Source organism: Nyctibius grandis, chromosome 3 (genome assembly GCF_013368605.1).
Source record: "Nyctibius grandis isolate bNycGra1 chromosome 3, bNycGra1.pri, whole genome shotgun sequence".
Classification (NCBI taxonomy): Eukaryota; Metazoa; Chordata; class Aves; order Nyctibiiformes; family Nyctibiidae; genus Nyctibius; species Nyctibius grandis.
In genome coordinates, this window is record NC_090660.1 from 74934282 (window position 1) to 74946517 (window position 12236).

Sequence of the window (12236 nt, forward strand, 5' to 3'; positions counted from 1 at the left end):
TATGTAGCTCTCACACATCTCAAATAGTATGGCAGATGTTGGTTTTCTTCTTGATAGCACTGTTCTCTGATGTTTGCCTACAGGCTTGATGTGAGTGCACCTTGCCAATCCTTGCTTTCCTTCAGAGGAAAGGTTTCCTGACTGTGAAGAAGGTGTTAGCTAGTCAGTAACAGGATACTACTGGAGAAAGGATGAAGATGGCATTGTCCATGTGTCAAAACAGGGTTAAAAGGCTCTTATTTGTTCAGTGCTCTACTAAAGCAGCAAACATTTGATGACTAAATGGTCTTTTCTACCTCTCTAATGCTGAGTGACAGCTGTCTGAATATCCTCAGATTTGGGTATGTACTGCTGTACTTAGCACCTGTGCATGTTTCAGTCCTGCTTTCAGACCCCTTTGGGTCTCAGAATTCAAGTTGCTTCTCTTGCCCACAGACAGGTCACCCCATAATCTCATATTGCTTTTGCACTTCCCTTTGCCTCTGGCTTTCACCCCATTCTCAGATAGCTCCTTCAAAGCCTTCGCTGAGAGCGTATCTCGATGCTCATCCTGCTCTGTGTGTCTACGTGTGTGTGTTCATTGTCTGCAGAAGATGATTCCAGGATGGGTGCTCATGAAAGCACACAGGTGATGATAGGCATCTTGGCCTCTGTGCACGCACCTGAACTGAGACCAAACACAGCCCTCAGCAGCCAACTGCTGCCATTCCAAAAATGCTTTTGCTCGGATGGGGTTAAAGCATGCTTGGGTACAGATGGACTGGATGGGAAAACATACTGCTAGGATCTCAGCCTCTGCTCAGGATTTTCATACTGTAGTTCTTTGTGAACTTAAAACCTACACAAATTTGTGTGGATTTTTCAAAAGGTTGAAAAAGCCACACTCTTGATACAGTTGCTGTCACTCCCCCTCCCCATTCTTGCCCACCTGAAATTCAAGTCCCTACTTCAAAGAACAAATGGCTAGAACTTTTAACAAAACAAGATTACTTTTTTTTTAACACAGGCAAACCCAGCCTCAGCCAATTCTGACTACTCAGCTGAACTATTTTTATTGAAATCTGTTCCTTTCCTTCTCTTGCCCTCCCTCCCAAGATTTCAAGCTGACATGATACTTGGCCTGGAAACAAAATCTAGGGGCAAACTACTGATACTTGGCAAAGCTATAAACAACTAAAACAAACATTTTAGGTGGAAAGTGTAAACTCGGTAATAGGTGCTGCTAGTGCCGTCTACCATAGGAAGGAAGCAGTGCACCATAGAAGGAAACTGAATAAGGCTGATCTTGTTTTCTGCTACTGCCATGGAAATGAGTGGAATCCACAATTCTCTAAAGCTCTTTATGGACCCTTTCTGCTGCTGAATCCTGCTTTTGCTCTGATTTTACTACTGTGAGAGAGATCAAACAAAAAGACCGCTATTCTTGAGCCTGGGACCTCTTGTGCTAACAGAGGAGTAGAGAATAGGCACAAACCAGAATATCACATCAATGCACGAGTATGAGTCTCAAAGGGAAACAGAAGAACGCTTTCCTTTCTAAAGCTGACCTACTCAATTTGATTGGATGACCAGGGAAGGAAAACTTTCCTGCGCTCATTCTGTAGCGTTCCTACTTGGCTCTAAAACGTGCCCAATAAAAGAACCGAAAGCTCAAATAGACTTCTATTGAATTTGAAATTCCTTGAAGTGTATTCATCTTCTACCCATTCTAAAATCTATAGCTATTTACTCCTAGCTGCTTCTGAAAGTTAGCTTCAGTGTCTGATGCTGATAAAAAGTGTAAAAGCATTCTTGTAAATTAGAAATACTAAAATCGGGCAGCTTGCTCCATAAAGAATTATATTGCACAGACATGCAAAATTGTCATCTATCCATCTGTTCCCTGATGTGTATTTAAAAATGGGCAATGCCACAAAAGCTAAATCCTGAATGAAGCAATCAAAAAGCATTGCTTATTCTGATTCCTGGGAGGCAGAAGAAATGAGCACACACTCAGCTGGGTAGCAGAAGGGCTCTGGTGGACCCTTTTCCAGTGCTGTACGAAGGGTATGCTGCTGGCGTGGGGCAATCCATACCCTTAATCTGCTCCTAGGTGTTGGCAATGAATTCAGACTCTGGGCTGAATCTTCAGTTTCACCATGGCATTGAACTCTGACCTGTGTTATCCCTCATTGTTTCTGGAGATAGTAACTGTTAATCTCCAATACAGGCTTGATTTTATTTCCCATCAAAGTTGTTGGCCAAGATCCCTTGATTTGAGTGATAACAGAGTTGACTACATGGAATAAAATCCTAGACTGTCAGGATTTGATTTGCCTGTCAAATGTCCTTCTGCTCATTGTGAAAGCATTGTGGGATACAGACTTTTTTGACAGAGGGGAAATAAAAAATAATTTACCCTGCTCTGAAGCCTTGGTTTAAAACATGGTGGAAACAATGTATGTATTATGTTACTTGATCAGTAGCAGGGCTTGTTTTGTCATACTATGGTAAACCATGCCGATTAAGAGCTTCTGATCCTTTTCCTTATGACACTCAGAATTAGTTGCAAATCAGTTAATTGGGGAAGGAGGTGGAAGGGAATGTGGGTTTTTTGGACTGGGCTGAATGTGGTTATTGACACAAACTTTTAGCCATACACTCATATTTTCACATGGAGCGAACAACAGTTTTGATGCTGAAAGGATTTTTTTTTTGAGAATATTTACAGATCTGTCTTGCTGAATGTGTCAGCTGTATTGAAGTGACTCTCTTTTCTGCAGCTTGTATAAAATGTTCCTTCCGGTAGTCAAAATTTGGATGTTTTACCAGTGTTAGCCTAAAAAGAGGTACATCAGAAATTTACATGAGTTGTAAATTATTTACATTACTTATAAATGCCAACTGAAAACCTCTGTAGGCTTTGGTTTCATTTTAAAATACTTGGCTTGATTCTGAAGTAGCTTAAGGCCTTCGTTAATGAAAGTGTTTTTCAATTATAATGGATACAAAGAGAAAGTTTTGTAGCTGAAATTATCTAGTTCCAATCTATGGAATATTTTTTATTTAAAAAACATGAATAGATATTCCTTGAAGACATGAAGAGCTATAATTTGAGTTTAAAGTATACACAATGCAAAATGTTGTTAATATATTTATCCCTGCTTAATTAGAGATCAATTCTGTAAATGCTTCTATATAAGCCTAAGTGCAAATATGTGTGTGAACCCACTTCTGTGACCGAATTCAAGCATGTACAGAGTCTTTACAAGGCTTGGGAAAACAATCTAGTGGGTGTATATTCTTACTCTGTTCGCTTTATTTTTGGGTTTCTTTTCTGACTGTGAGGGTGGTAAGACACTGGAACAGGTTGCCCAGAGAAGCTGTGGATGCCCCCTCCCTGGCAGTGTTAAAGGCCAGATTGGATGGGGCTTTGAGCAACCTGGTCTAGTGGAAAAGTGTCCCTGCCCATGGCAGGGGGGGTTGGAACTAGATGCTCTTTAAGATCCCCTCCAAACTAAACCATTCTGTGATTCCATAGTTCTCTGGCACAAATCCACGAGAGGGCAGTGCACAGCAAGGGGAAGAGCAGATGCCTTTTACTCCAGGTTTCTTCAGATAGCACCCAAACATCAGAAAGAATAAGGAGGCTGGTCCTCAGCATCGCTCATTTACAGTATTAAAAAAGAAAATCTTGAGTCAAGTATGCAAAAAGTATGATATTTAATGTAATTTTAGGTCAACTTTGTCTTCTGACGTTGGAATCAGTTGTTATACTCGGTTCCTGTTTTCACAACTAAAAAACATCAATCCAAAGATTGTTGCAGTAACTGGAACAACTGCACTATTTAAATCTGACTAGGATTTCTCATTTAGACCCAAAGGTTTGGTATGCTATGTTTCTGATTGCATCATTTCATTAATTAGTAACTAAATCACCTGTGCTTGCGACAATAGTACATGGGCTTTGAAATGGGGTGGTGATGGAAAGGGTGTACCTGATGTATGATAAAAATTCAGCATGCCTTCGTGATTGAATCATTTTAATTCTGAGTATTAATGGATTGATATGTATCTGTGAGTTAAGATCTAAATATTGAATGGTCTTCCTCAATAGAAGTTGACTTTCTGAATCGTACTTAGTTAATGAGCTAATGAAACTAAACAAAGGTTTAAACCAAAATGGCAAGTGGTCCTTTAAGCATTTTGCAGACATAACATGCATGTTTGTGTGCCCCTCTCGCTTTTCTTTCCCATGGTAGAAGATGCCATAGCTCATTTGTGACACATTAGGCTTGAAGTTTATCTTCACTGAGCACAGGTATGGAAATGTTTCTATAGATTCCTACCAGAGGTTCCTAACTTAGCCTTTCTGACAACTTCTGTCTGTGCAGTGACCATGATGCGTCATGGCAATTTAACTGGGATGCTGGTCTCCTGTGTGCAAATGCCACAATAGGCACAATGACTGCTTTATGTGACTTGTGTAGGGCAAGTTGCAACATGGGCCTGGTTGTTTATATGTGCTCTGCATAGATGTAAGCAGAGTTTCCACTCTGTGGCTACTTCTGGTGGATTGGAATATTAGTGCAGAAGACAGTGCCTTGTACAGGCAGGGCATCAAATTCATCCTCCCCATAGGTCAGGTAGAGGGAGTTCTGGGTGCAGGACTTCAACATTCCTTATTTTCAGACTTCGATTACGCTGTTAGAAGGTTTAATTTGTCACTGGATTTAAGCTCTGCTGAGCCCTGAGAGCAGCAGTGATAAAGGTCCTACATGTCACAGCTTGTAGATGGAGAAACAACTCTTGTTTCTTTCACTCCCTGTGGGGATGTGGTTTTGTGTCCCATTGATCTTGCTTGCGTCCTCTTCTACTTCAGGACCCAGCCAAGTGCATGTGTGTATGTGTGTGTACTTGTGGTGTGTGTGTACACACCAAAGCACACAGAGACACATATATTCACACACAATCACACAATGTCATATCCCCTCTCTGTATTTTGTCATGCATATATGAAGAAGGATGGGTGTTCAGACAGCGGGGCTGTGAGCATGTGAAGTGTGCACGCATTCAAACCCATGTTTGTGCATAGCTGGGATGAACAGAGGTGAATACAAGTAGAATTGACTGGCAGAAATAAGGAGTGTGTTCTGTTTGAGAAAGGAATGAACGGAAAGGCTAAAAAAGAGTAAAAAGCCACAGGAAATGTCAGTACCAAATGCAACCGAACAAGTAGGTGGCGAAAAAATTAGCTCCGTGTTTGTGCAAATAAATTGACTTAATGCTAATTTATACACGATGTATTTAATGGTACACAGTTATAGGAAAGGAGAAGGGATGGTGGAAGCAGAATTTTTGTTAGTTGTATGTGAGGTCCATGAGGAGACCTGTGCTCTCCCTGCAGTAGGACAGCAGCTGTGAGAGTTGGAGCCTTCAGGATGGGTGTGTTAAACTTGTGGAGGGAAATGTAACTCCCTTTCAGAAGTACATTGTCCCTCTGTAAAAAAATACAGCATAACCATAAGACTGAAGGATGTGCGTAGTGATCCTGACCAGAAGACCACTGTATACCAAAGAGTTAGTGATCCACAAAACAGTCAATGTGAGCAGGCCCAGGGCTGGTTTATGCTGTGCTGCACATGCAGCTTTGCCTTCAGGCTGGTGCTGTGCTGCCTAAGGCCCTAAGACTCAGCCAGCTCATTGCAAAAGAAGAGCCTCCAGGCAGCTCCCACTAGGTACCAGCGATTACGCCACCTGCATGGCCTTGCCTTTATCTATAAGTGCGGCAATAAGTTCTCATGTGAGCATCCTTTCTGTTTGACAGTAGAAATGATGAATACAGTTGTTTTCTTGCAATAAAATCCTATAATAGCTCAAATGACCAAAATTCTACAGATGGGGTCTGTATGATGTGCTACATGTAGAATTTTGGAAGCTCATTTGATGCTACACCACTTGGAGTTCCCAGCATCTAAAGGGACGTGAGATTACCTTTACTTTCTCTCATTATAGTGTTATCTCTAACAAACAAATTTTTAAATGGTACCTTACAGAATCTGAGTGCCTTTCTTACTGGGATCAGAACAGACCAGCAACTCTTGATGCAAAACAAGGTGTCAGGTGAGAGACTGGCTGTATATTATCTGGATTTTCTGAATTATATCCTCAGCCTCACCAAAATGAGTGCCAAAATGTATTGAAAAAGGCAAGACCGGATGCTTTGAGAACTCTTTGGAGCTCTTATTACAGAATGATGTTGCTCCACAATGCTAGGTTCATTTTTTTCTTTTTTTTTTTCACAGGTGGTGAAAGAACTGAAGACATAAATGTTGCAGCTCTTAGACATCATGAGCAGAGAAGGAAGTGTTTAGCTCCAGATTGCCATTGTAAGAGGACTGCATAGGGCTTGAGGTCAGCATAAAACTGTGAATCGATCCTGTGAAATACTTTTGCAATTTTTCCCTTGAAATGGTCTCCTTTAATAAGAACAAGATTCTCTGAAATCTTTGGCAGAATTAGTTGAAATTGTGAAAGAATGAATGACAATACGAAAAAAAGAAAATAATTTTTCTTTGATTTTTGGACCTAAAAGATAACAGTAGGCTTGTAGCTGAGAATTTGACCTTCATAACTTCTTTGAAGGTTTTTATATTAATAATTCTTGGTCATTTTATATTTTCCTGATGTTCCAAGATTACAGTTTTAATTGACTTTAATCAGTGTATGAATAATTGATCAGTAGCTTTTACTTGGTGTCAGTCCAGTAGAACTACACAATGTGCCCAAGCTTTTTACATGAAAGATGAGCAGTTCTGCCAACAGAAGATGATTAATCAAAAGAAACTGTAAATTATGTACGACACTCACTTCTTTTTCCTTCTCCTCAATAACTATGCAAGTGACATCAAATAAGTGACATTTTTATCATTAAAGGAGAAATAAGTTAATATAAGAAGTCCTGATGAAAATCAGATAAAAATAGCAGTGAAAGCAGGATATTGTATTGTTTGATACATGTAGTTTAAGCTACAGACTGTTGACAGAAATCATTCTCCTAATCACTATTGGCAGCACAATTAGAATGGATGGAACATGTTCCAGAAGAAAAACTTTTTTCTGAGTCATTCCTATTTGAAGTGAGTAAAGAAATTAGTATCTGGGGAGTGAATGTGTTGAGGTGGAAGTGTTGTTTTTATCATGGTTTCTGTATGTGGAAGAGATACATTGAGCAAGACAAAAGAACAGAAAAATAACAAGAAGAAACCAAGGCAGATCCTATGTTTGTAGAGTTGGGAGCAAGGACAGGAAAGGAGTGACACCGTAGCCTCATGATGCCATACTCTTAATAACTGTTGGATCCATGACTATCAAGGCTATCATGAAGCAATGATTGAAGAGAAAGAGAATATATTTGGTTAGACTAGCTGATATGGTTGAAAAAAGTAAATAATCTCTTTTATTTAGGCACAGTGAGCTTGTTTCAGCTGTATTGTTATGTGGTGAAAGAATCAGTACCTCTAGCTAAAAATGTAAAACCTTAATTACAGCAGTGAACTATTAAGTCCATTCACTTCTAGGTACAGAGTAATGTAAGTGAGGAATTTTACTTAGGGGCCTTTGTACTAAATGGTACACAGAAGTTTTGTTTTGTTTTTCTTCCCTTCAGATTTAAACCACAAATCATTCCTACAGTAGCTATGTGTGGAAGGGTGATTTTTATCACCTGGATGGAGCTGTCTTTCCAGCTATACAGATACTTGTGTGTGCCCCTCTGGGCATCAGGAGTGTAGCTTTCTGTTGCTGGCTCTGGAAGTGAACAGCATTTTAAAACTGCATGACAAATCCAACTCTGCCTGTTATTTTTGTGGTTTGTGATGTAAATTTGAACTCTTTTCACTTGAGGTGAGAGATGTTGGATTGAAAGAAGTACTGAAGTCATAAATCTATATCAGGACCTCAGGTGACACAGTATCATATGGTTACAGATGCATGTAATGGCTATAAAGCAGCTGAGTCTGCTAGTGCTGATAGGTGCACAGTCTGGAGCTTTATGTCTTACTGGATAAGCTCTGATTATTTTGTTGGTGTAACGGGTGGATGATAGTTATGGGATGAATGAATACTTGCCTCATAATAAAGATGTGAAATTAAAGAAGTTCTTAATGTGGTTAGCAAAGAACACATTGTGTTCCCTGTGTTTATAGATAGACACAATAGTTGGTTAGTTGAGTTTTCCTTTCCCGAAAGCACAAAAAAATCAGAGTTCTCCTTTTAATGGTAGTGGCTAGCAATTCAGCACATGGACAAATAGCCTACTTGGTCAGATATGAATCTGCATTGTTTCATAATTTTCCAGGACTTTATTTCAGAATACTAAGAAAAGTAGTTCAAATAAAAAAAATGATAAAAACTTAGGATCAAGCAGACGGTAGAATGCCATCTTTTGCCAAGAAATGTTAATTTTATCATTGTTGTAAACAGTCTTAAGAGTGAGGAGACTAACTTAGAAGTATACAAAAATGAACTGATCTGCCATGTTCTTTCGCTTTCCTTGATGCCTTTGGAATACTTAAAGGGTACGTGTTGAAAAGGATGACTAAAATATATTACGTACAGTGAACACCTACAATTATTAAAACTAGTTTTGCTTTAGGTTGTTTGGCCTTCCCTGCTTTCATTGGTTTGTTTCCCTTTCTTTGAGTTTTCTCTTTCTTTTTCTTGATGAGTTACTTTACCAAAAGATTACTTTTAGAAAGCATACGTTTATAAGACTTACACTGCTATTTTCTCTTATTTGAAATTTTAAGCAGGAAAACCCAAACCTAACTCATCAAATGCTTATAAGATATAGGGTAATCAAAAGTACTGGAGAATGATATAATTTTCTCCTTTATTAGTGATGGAGAATCCAATCTTCCACCTTGCCAGCCTTCCACCCCCAATCTTTTTAGACCTTCCACAAGAGAACTGTTATCTTGATTTTTTTTCCTAGAGATGCTGTACTGGAAAACATTTATTTAAATGTTTTTGAATGCTTTCAGAATCAGCAGTGTGTCTTTGCTTTGCGTAAGAGCACTATTAGCTGGCTGAGCTATACAGTCAGAAAAAATATCTTACTGTAAATTGTTTTGAACGTATCTCTTATTCTGTTAATCTACTTAAATTTATCGATATGAGTAGTACTTTTTAAAATCAGTGATGCTGCTGTTTGAGGTAGAGATAAAACTGTATGGATGCCCAAAGTCAGAGCATCAGTCTCCAGGTGTTCTCTGAACTCAAGGCAACACAGGGCAGTTTAAAACCATAGAACAAGAATTTCATTCCTCCAGCTCAGACTGAAAGAACACTTCAAAAGACAATGTTGCATGACATAATACTATAATAGCTGAACAGTCAAGAACTAGCAAGATGGCCTCTGCAAATTGAAGTGTTGGGAAAAACTTAATATTTAACTAAATCTCTGGGGTTTTTGAAACTTAAGAATGCCCTGGAACTATATAAGTACAATTTGGAATTTTTCCCTCAGTGGATACACTCAACGATAAAAAATAAATAAAATGAGATATTATGAAACTTGCTGTGGTGAATTGATGCTGGCTGGCAGGCAAGCCTCCCCCCAGTCACTCGCTTACTTTCCCCCCTCAGCAAGATGGGAGAGAAAGTCAGAATGGCAAAGGCAAGAAGGCGGCTCATGTGTTGAGATAAAGACTGTTTAATAAGTGAAGAGGGCAAAAAAGAAGAAAAGAATAGAAGTGATGCAAAAGCAATGACTCATCACACACGATACCCAGCCAGTCCCTGAGCAATGGCTACTTTGGAAGAACTCCCCCTCAGTTTTATTGCTGAGCATGATGTCATATGGTATGGAATATCTCAGTCAGCTGGGTCAGCTATCCCAGCTGTGTCCCCTCCCAGCCTCTTGCCCACCCCAGCCTGCTTGCTGAGGGGCAGAGTGAGAAACAGAGAAAGCCTTGATGCTGTACAAGAACTGCTCAGCAATAGCTGCAGCATCAGTTTGTTATCAACGTTATTTTGGTCACCAGTCTAAAACCCAGCACCATATGGGCTGCTATGATAAAAATTAACTCCATCCCAGCCAGACACAGTACACCTGTAAAAGCTGACAGAGCTGTCAACGCTGTAGATCCCGTGCATTTCCATGCCTAATTAATAGGAACTCTATGGCCTAGCTACTTAAAAAGAAAATACATGAGAGAAGATGTGAGCTCACGCTTTTATTTTGCATTTATTTTGAAAACTTGACTGTTATCTGTAATGAAGAGTGTGGACTTAGAAACTTAATTCAAGATTGCAGATAAAAATCCATACTGTCTAGAGAATATGGAAGAATATGGCAAATGATATTTGGACAGTTTTCATTTCTTATCTGCATGTCTGTTCTTACTTGCTCTTCAGCTGTTGGTGCTATCAATATGCGTTCATACACAACTTGGAGAGGTTGTTTTTTTGTGAGAAAATGTCAAAAAATGCTTATTTGTTATTTAGGTATTTAAAATGTTTTAGTCATCAGTTTGGAAATATAACCAAAACAAATATATTTTTAAAATAGATGGTTCATTTCCCAGACTAGACAGTGCTGGAAGATCTATAAATACACTGGATATGTCTGTTCCTCTACTGGGAAATCAAATAATGTTAAATACATTTTGAAGAGCTGTGATGATTGATATCTAAAATGTTGTGGGTTAAGTTCCTACACAGTGTAAATCAGTCTGGAAGCTATGAAAAATGTGATCAAACAGCATCTGATACATAGCTAATGACCAGAGAGAGGCACTAGCACCACTTCACTTGTTTTCAGTACTTAAGATGCTCTTAAATGTTATTCTGTCCTAATTACAGTTGCTATGACAATATTATAATATTGGCAGTAGATCGACTACATTTAAGACATATTTTCCAGTGGCATATCAATGAGCTCTTGTTCCTTCAGTTGTGTTCCACAAAATGACTCAACTTGTTATGTGATTTACTCAAATGTTCCTCATGAACATTTTTCATAGTTCTCATATATTTTTAGTGTTGTGAACTGTGCTGGTGATCATGACAACTGTTTCTGCTTCAGAGCTACTTTTTTGTCACTCTCTGGTGCCACATTAGAATCTCTGATCTTCCACTTTTTTCCCCGACATTTTTTGCGCATGAGGGAGTCATATTTAAATCTGTCAATAAGCATAAAAATAAGCGTAATTAGAACTGCTGTTTGCCAGTTAGGTGATAAATGACCAGGAAAAAAAAAAAAGGCCATATAGTGATGGAATTGTACTCAGTTAGAGAGAATTCTTCTGCTATCCATCATATGAAAACTTATTTACCACCAGGGTGACCAAGCACTGGCAGAGGTTGCCCAGGGAGGTTGTGGAATCTCCATCATTGGAGACATTCAAATGCCATCTGGACATGGTCCTGGGCAACCAGCTGTAGGTGGCCCTGCTTGAGTGGAGGTGGGTGGATCTCCAGAGGTCCCATCCCACTTCAGTCATTCTGTGATCCTGTGAAAGAAAATATATTCCCCTCCACACACAACCCAAATTGTGAGTAAAAAACTCCATCAAAATGAAAATTATTGTATTCAGCATAACTTCGTGATACTATAGACCACACTTCTATAACATTACAATGTAGACCAATTTATATAGTTTTAAATTACATAACTGTTTAATGTGGAGCAGATCATCTTGAGTGACATCATGCAGCACATACAGGACAACCAGACGATCAGGCCCAGTCAGCATGGATTTATGAAAGGCAGGTCCTGCTTGACTAATCTGATCTCCTTCTATGACAAGATGACCCGCTTACTGGATGAGGGAAAGGCTGTGGATGTTGTCTACCTGGACTTTAGTAACGCCTTTCACACCATTTCCCACAGTGTTCTCCTGGAGAAACTGGCTGCTCATGGCTTGGATGGGAGTACACTTTGCTGGGTAAAAAACTGGCTGGATGGCTGAGCCCAAAGAGTTGTGGTGAATGGAGCTAAACCCAGTTGGCGGCTGGTCACAAGTGGTGTTCCCCAGCACTCAGTGTTGGGGCCAGTTCTCTTTAATCCTGTCCTGGTTTCATTGGGATTTTGTTTCAGTTTGTGGCCAGCCATAGTAATCAGAGCCATTAGCAGTTAAATGCAGGGCAGCTGACCCAGGCTGGCCCAGAGATGTATTCTATATCATTAACAATCAAGTTCACTATAAAAGGGAGGGCTTGCTAGGGAGAGGTGGGGCTGTTTTTGCTCTCCC